Source organism: Elephantulus edwardii, unplaced genomic scaffold (assembly GCF_000299155.1).
Source record: "Elephantulus edwardii isolate Elephantulus edwardi_28Jun2011 unplaced genomic scaffold, EleEdw1.0 scaffold00052, whole genome shotgun sequence".
NCBI lineage: Eukaryota > Metazoa > Chordata > Mammalia > Macroscelidea > Macroscelididae > Elephantulus > Elephantulus edwardii.
The window spans coordinates 9,479,769-9,488,086 of NW_006399802.1; the positions used below are offsets into that span (position 1 = coordinate 9,479,769).

At 37.0% G+C, this 8,318-nt stretch overlaps 1 pseudogene; it reads left to right on the forward strand.

The window, feature by feature from the left end:
• Positions 1-2,841: 2,841 nt before the first annotated feature.
• LOC102872680 overlaps positions 2,842-8,318 on the forward strand; it is a 12,531-nt pseudogene continuing 7,054 nt past the window's right edge.

Sequence of the window (8,318 nt, forward strand, 5' to 3'; positions counted from 1 at the left end):
CCTATTTTCATGCCAGATCCATTTTTAAATTATCTTTAGCAAAATTTTGTTTGTGTGTATTATTAATGATATTGTCAGAAACTATGTTCTGTTTCACCTCTCTTTGGCATAGACATGTATATGAATAACTAGGTGACTGTAGTCCAAGTCTCTTGACATAAAAAAGCTAGTGTTTCCAGTGTTGCATTCACTGCCTGAAATATTTCAACTGGTATTCTATTCATTCTTATTTGTTGGGGTTTTCTTTCTTTCTTTCTTTCACGCCCTCCCCCTCCCCCGCCCCCTGCACTATCAATATAACTTGGACTTATTTTTATTCCATCAACTCCTGTTATGTCCTATATTTTAAAATGCTTGGACATTGCACGTTCTTTTGTGTTTTTTGTGTTGTGTGGTTTGTTTTTTTTTTGTATAATAGCTCTTTATTCCTTCAATCTTATTTTAGTGCTTCCTGCATTGTTAAACTTTAGAACATGAAATTCTTCAATATTGGAACTTATGGTTTACTTTTTCTCTCTTCAATTCTTTCTCCTTAAAAAATGTGGAACTTCCCCCTTTCAGTTCTTTCATCTTAAAAAATTCAAAGCATATTCATCCTAATTGCTTTCTAACACCAGTACATATATATTTCATTATACTTTATGTCTTCTCAAGATGCCAAACTATTTTTTCCCTTTTTCCACAAGCTTTTTGCTTCATTGTTTACTCCATTTCTTCTTTTTTTTCTTTTTGATGCTACATTCAAGAGCAAATTTCAGAATCTTTTCTGAAATCCATTCTGGACTTTTAAGTTTGTTTTTTTTTTGTTTGTTTCTTGTCTTTTGAATCACTTTTTCCTTTATTCATGTGTGATGTCCCTGATATCATCTCACAAATTGTCTGCTTTTCTGTCATTCATGATCAATGCCTTAAATTTATTCTTGAAATTCTTTCTGAATTCAAGTGTGATTCACACTGAGTAGTACTTTGACTCTTCTAGTCTTCTTTCAATTTCCTCAGGAATATTAAACCTTATAAACAGTATCAATTGAGAAGATAACTTAGACAACACTAGTTTTTGTGAAAGCCAGTGAACTTACTGGCTTTCCACTTGAAATGATAAGTATTCAAAAGGATACATCAAACGGTAGTAAACATATCATTTTTGTAAATAGGATCTTACCTAAGAGGTGTTGAAAATACTAAAACAGTATAATAAAGCAAAAGAGTATTAAAGAACACTAGAAAAAGTAATGATTAATGTATTTCTACATTGAGTATCATATAAGTGCATACTAAAAAGAAATCAGTTGTTGAGAGATACATTAAAGAAATTGTTCAAATAGTAAAAATTTCAATTATTTACCTCTCTAGACAGTTTATGGTAAAAGAAACGTAGAATTTATTTTCAGCAAATGTGTTCAGTGGTTTATCATCAAATTTGAGGAACAATCTCACACAAATCAATACACAATATTAAAGTGGTTAGGATCTTAAATTTCACTGCAATACCAGTCCTTGGGAGGGTGGAGGGACAGCGCAGGAGGGGAAGATCCTCAATGAGGTGGACTGATTCAGTGACTGGGGTAATCAGGATAGTTGTGTCAGAGGCAATGCAATTGGCACAGGATAGAGCAGGGTTTAGGTCTATTGTACATAGCATTGCTATGAGTCGCAAGCAACATGACAGCACATAACAACAACATGATATAGCACATGCTGTTGTTGTGTGCAGTCATAGCAACCCTATGTACAACAGCTCTGAAGCTTGCCCTGTCTTGAACCTGTCTCACTGACTCTGATAAACCTACCTCCATTACCCCAGTTACTGTGTCAATCCATCTCGTCCAGACTCTTCCTCTCCTGCACTGTCCCTCCACCCTTCTGAGTATGATGTCCTCCAAGGGCCAGGTGCCAAACGTAAGTGAGATGGAGCTTCAAAATCCTAAGCTCTAAGAAGAAACTTGGTTTCAATCTCTCCAAGACAGACCTGCTTGTTCTTTTGGAGGTCAGTCAAGACATTTCTCCAGCCCCACAACTCAAAGGTATCAATTATTCTTCTGTTATCCGTAGTCATTTGTTATCCAGCTCTCTAAAGCACAACGAATAATTGCAAAGACCATGACCTGAATCAGGTACATCTTAGTCTCTAGACTAATATCTTTGCTTCTCAGTTGTCTGGAGAGGTTCCTGACCACAGATTTTTCCATTGCTATTTGTCTTTTGATTTCCTGACTGCTGGTGCTAAGAGTGTTGATTGTAGAGCCAAGAAAGCTGAAATTGTTAACACATCAATAGTGGGATAATTCAGGGTGTTTAGAAAGGTTGTGAAATACAAGCAGTAAGAGTATATTTGAACCAGAAGGTGTGAGTTTTGTGAAGATGGAGGCTCTGGAGATTTTAGAGTCATGTCTGCCAGCAACCATAATATTTTTTAACAACCTCTTGGAGCAACTGATGGCTGTAATTGGACAAGTGCAAGCTATGACCAAACCAGTTTTAACAAGAGCCTATCCTACAGAGAAGTGTCTCAGGTTATAGCAAATTAAATCCTAAGAGGTACTCATATACATGTTGTTGTTGTTGTTATGTGCCGTTGAGTCGCCTGCGACTCATAGTGGATCTAAATTTAAACCACTTCATCATGGTGACCTAGCAGTAAGAAACTGTTCTGCAATCTCAAAGTCACATGATTTGAAACCACTAACTACTCTATGAGAAACGGATGGGTAATTTTGCCTGTGCAAATAACTGCCCATGAAACCCAGCTGGAGGGTCAGCTAAGAGTTGTTGGGTTTTTTTGTTTGTTTGTTTGTTTGTTTGTTTGTTTTTTACTCGAGGGCACATAGCAATAACAACAATATGGACGAAGCCTCAGAAGACTTTCATCATGGACATCCTGCAGTTTTACTACTACTAGAGGGTCATATCATTTTGGAAAACATTCTTCCCTTGTACCAAAACCTGAAGTATCAAATTGACTGATAAAGGCTACAGTGATAGGCAGCCCCCATGAGAATGGGCAACTTCACTTTAAGCCTGATCCCAGCAATATGACAAGCAGGTTGATCTCAGAGGATGAGGAGGAAGATGAAGCAGAAGAAGGCTTGTCTGAAGTTCAGAGAAGAAATCCGTACAAGGAAGAAGTGAAACACGTGTTCCATCGTGTTTGGGTCCAGTACATTATGATGACACAGAAGCTGAGTGACAGAAGAAGCACCTGGAATGAGCCAAAAAAAGGACCCTGGGCAGTTCTATTATTTGGGAACTCAAGGAGCAGTGGTACTCTGATGCTGCAAAGGAAATCTGTGATGCTCAGAGTCCTTATTTCACTTGCCTTCGTCAGGAGGATCAACACAGGATTGACTATGAGGAAAACATGTGTGTTCATCTAAGTGTTAGTAGAGAGAAAAAAGACAATGAAAATCAACAAGCATCATGAGCTCACATCATTCTTCTAGACTCTACAGTGACATGGCTGCTTTGATTGGAGGAACTTCTCACTTCTGTGAGGACGCGACTCCTACTAAGAAGCAGAAAAAGAAACTCAGGAAAAGTCATAAGAAAAGAAAAATTTCTGAGGTGATGGTGAGAGTGAAGGCATGTTTTTCTATGGCTTTGTTTGTTGTGTTGTGTTTTGTTTTGTTTGAGGGTTTTGTTTATTTTGTGTGTGTGTGTGTTTGTGTCATAATGGGATTCTTCTCATTTCACTGGATTTAAGTTTTTGTTCTTTAAAGTCATTGATTTCCTGGGCATGTGGAGATCACCTGATGTATAGGAATTGGATTGATTCCATCTGTGGAAAGAATCACTGGTGAAGGTCAATATCAGCTGTGAAAACTAGGCCAGTTGCTGATTGGAAGAGACCACCAACTATTCATATGCAAGTTCAAGTTGAAGCTGAGGAAATTTAAATCCCCAGGAACCAAAATTTGACCTTGAGTCTATCCCACCTGATTTTCAAAACTATCTCAGGAACAGGTTTGAGGCCTTCAACATTAATCAGCAAAGACTAGATGAGCTATGGGAGGATTCAAGAATATCCAGGAGGAATTCAAAAGGTCATTACAAAGACAGAGGAGGAAAAAAAGACCAAGATGGATGTCAGAAGAAACTCTAAATATTGCACTGGAGTGTTGAGAAGCCAAAGCAAAGGGAAGAAATTAAGTTATTAAGGAGCTGAACAGAAGATTCCAGAGGGCAGCGAGGGAAGAAAAAGTAAAACAGTCAGAAAATCCAAAGAGCCGAACTCTCTCAGCATTTCTTAAATGGAAGGAATTGAAGAACAAATTCAAACCTCTACTTGAAATACTTAGGAGCAGAATAGTAAATGATCCACGAAGCATTAAAAGAAGATGGAAAGAACATACAGTATCATTGTACCAAAAGAAACTGGTGGACACAGAAGAATTTCATGAAACAACATATGAGCAAGAGCCTGTGGTAATGAAGGAAAAAGTTCAAGCTGCTCTGAAAGAATTAGTAAAAAACACGGCCCCAGGAATTGATGGCATACTGATTGACATATTTCAAAGAACAGACACTGCCCTGGATGTGCTCACCACGTTGTGCCAAGAAATCTGGAGGACAACCACCAGGCCAACTGACTGGAAGAGATCTATGTTCATTCCCATTCCAAAAAAAAGGTGATCCAACAGAGTATAGAAATTATGAGACAGTATAGTTGATATCACATGCAAGCAAGAAGATTATCCAAAGCTGAAGATTATCCAAAATCAACTGGACTAGCACATCAGCAGATAATTGCCTGAAGTGCAGGCTGGATTCAGAAGATGCTGTGGCACTAGGGATATTATAATGTCAGATGGATGTTGGCAGAAAGCAGAAAGAATCAGAGGGATGTCTGTGTTTCATTGACTATGCAAAGGCATTTGACCGTGACCACAGCAAACTGCAGCTGACTCTGAAAAGAATGGGAATCCCAGAACACTTGATTGTGTTTTTGTGTAACCTATACTTGGACCAGGAGGCAGTCGTCAGAACAGAGCAAAGAAAAACTGCAGCATTTAAAATTGGGAAGGGTGTGCACCAGGGGTGTGTCCATTCTCCATACTTTTTCAATCTATATATGGAACTGATTATCTGGGAGGCTGGGCTCTATGAGGAGAACCGTGGCATGAGGATTTCAGGAACACTCACTAACAATCTACATTATGCAGATGACACAACCCTGCTTGCTGAAACTTGATGAGAACCTGAAGCGCTTGCTGCAGAAAGTCAGGGACTTCAATATGGATTGAAGCTCAACATCAAGAAAACAAAGATTATTACCACTTGGCTGATTGGCAGCATCATGATAGATGATGAAGAAATTGAGGTTGTTGACAGCTTCTGTTTGCTTGGCTCTACAATCAACACTTTTGGTGCCAGCAGCCAGAAAATTAAAAGATTAATTACATTGGGAAAGTCTGTTATCAGAGACCTCTCCAACGTACTGAAAAACAACAATGTCAGTCTGGAAACAAAGGTGTGCCTGATACAGGCCATGGTCTTTGCCATTACTTGTTATAATTCAGAGAGCTGGAGAGTGACTATGGATGATAAAAGGAGAATTGATGCCTTTGAGCTGTGGTATTGGAGAAGAGTATTGAGTATACCATGGACTCCTAAGAGAACAAAAAAATTCATCCTTGTGATGGTGAAGCCAGGCTACTACTTAGAAGCAAGGATTCTGAAGCTCGGTCTAACATACTTTTGATGTGTTGCAAGGCAGAATCAGTCCCTTGAGAGGGATGTCATGCTTGGGAGGGTGGAGAGACAGCATAGGAGAGGAAGACACTCTATGAGATGGATTGATTTAATGACTGGGGTAATGTGGATAGATGTGTCGGAGACAATAAGATATACACAGAATAGAGCAGGGTTTAGGGCTCTTGTACACAGGATTGCTATGAGTCACAGGTAACTTAACAGCACATAACAACAACAACATTGGGACACAACTAGATCTGTAAGAATCACTGAGAGAACAAAGTAAGAAAATGAATTATGTGTAAGATATATGAAAATAGAATAAATGCTTTCTCTGTAATATTCTTATTTAGACTGAAAGCCCTGGCATTTAAGGATTTTTTTTCCATGATTTTTTTTTCAGGATTAAAAGTAATTCCATGTACTATGGTTCTGAAAATGTACAATAGGCATATAATTAGTCACTCTATAAAAATGTAGTTTTATAACACTTGCAAAAAATTCAAAGCTATCAGTTACATTTCTAAAGAATCATCATACTGCTTAATCCCCAATCTGAAGGAAGATTTTCTTTTAATCTATTCAAATTTTATATATCACAAGATATTCATAATTTTCCCAAAGAACGACAATCATCCTGATTATCTTAAATGAACTACAATGTTCTTTTCCTTGCATAGAATTATATTATACATAATAGCTTAAATTGCTATAGCAGTGATAGTAAGCCAAAATACTTTCTTATCTAGCATTAAATACTATAGTTAACTTGTGATGAAGCTTGAAATATAGGGTCAGAGACCACACTCTATTCTCTTTGCAACTCATTAATTCCAGTATAGTTTCAAGATAAACATTAATTAAATGACAGGATTATAATATTTAATACACCCTAGAAAATGATATAGACTTTTGGTAATGTAAATAATGAAATCACACAGTGTTCATCAGAATGTTGCCTACCATTTTCTTAAGATGAATCGATGAAAATTCCCTTTCCCTCAGTGAGCTAATAGTCTAGTGAGATAAGAAAGATTACTGCCTGTGAGGTTTTGACTATGCAAAGGCTGACTATTTTGACTATTCTACAGTGTGGTTAATAATAAATTATAGAAAACATTGAAATGAATGAGAGTCCAAGGACACTCTCTTGTACTGATGCTGAACCTGTGCATATACCAAAAGGCAGTCATTTGAACATAATAGGGAAATTGTGGTTTAAAACCAGGAAATGTGTGTTTAAGGTTATATCCTTTTATCTTGTAAATTAAATATGTTTACAAGTAATTGCAGCTATTAAGCTATATGAAGAAGAGCAAGACATTAAAGTTGAAGGAAGAATCATTAACATAGCAAAACGTACTGGTGACTCAACGTTGCTTGCAGAAAGTGAAAAGGACTTGATGCACTTGCTAATGAAGATAAAATACTACAACTTCCAGTATGGATTATACCTCAACATTAAGAAAAAGCTGGATTTGTCAAACATATATTTCACTTTACTTAACAAAGACTACGGAAACAGATGTTAAGGTATCAAATGATTTATTAATAGAATAGACAAAGTGGTGAAAAAAGGTTTTAGTAAAGTATTAAAAGCAAAGATGTAACCTTAAGGAATAATATGTGTCTGACCTAAGTTATAAGATTTTCTGCTATTTCAAACAAATGTAAATAAACAATAAATAAGAAAGAACAAAGATGACTTGAAGTCTGGTGTTGGTGAAGTATACTGTGAGTACCATGAATTCCCAGAACAAACAAATCCATCGTTAAGAGGTACAACTAGAACGTTCTCTGGAAGTAAGGATGAAGATACTTCATCTACTGTCCACTGGGCACTTCATGCTTGGTAAAGTAGAAATTCACTTAAAAAAGTAAAAACCTCGAGGAGTTAGAGTTGGAATTACACAGTAACTACACTAATGGGTTCTAACATGGTAATAATTATAAGGATAATAATGAAGGACCTGACAGTATATATGCTGCTATAGAAAAGGTGGTTGTGAGTTGGAACTGACCTAAGAGCACCTAACAACAGCTCCACCAAACGTCTTAGAACAAATAGGTGATCTAGAAATGAAGAGTGAACATCACACATGGATTTCTTTTTTATGAACTTCAAATTTTCTTTTTTTAATTAAGATTTTAATGAAAGTTTACAGAGATTTGGGGTTTGCATTCATTCACTGTTGCACATTTTCCTCCCTGCCCGTCCCCCCAAACCCCCACTCCCTGTTTACTTTGAAAACAAAGGGGGTGGTGGAACCATGAACAGTTCTTTGATTGCTATGCAATTTTTAAGAGCTAGCATGAGATATCAGTACAATTAATCAATGGCTTCAGTGTGATGAATAGTATTATCATACAAATATTTTTTATCAATATAAACTTACAAACCAAGCAGTGTTGCCCTGTTCTGTTCTGACGACTGCCTCTTGGTCCAAGTATAGGTTTCACATTAGCACAATTAAATGTTCTGGGATTCCTATTCTTCTCAGAGTCAGTCACAGTTTGTTATGATCCACGCAGTCAAATGCCTTTGCATAATCAATAAAACACAGATAGACATTCTTCTGGTATTCTCTGCTATAAGCTAAGATCCATCTAACATCAGCTACAATATC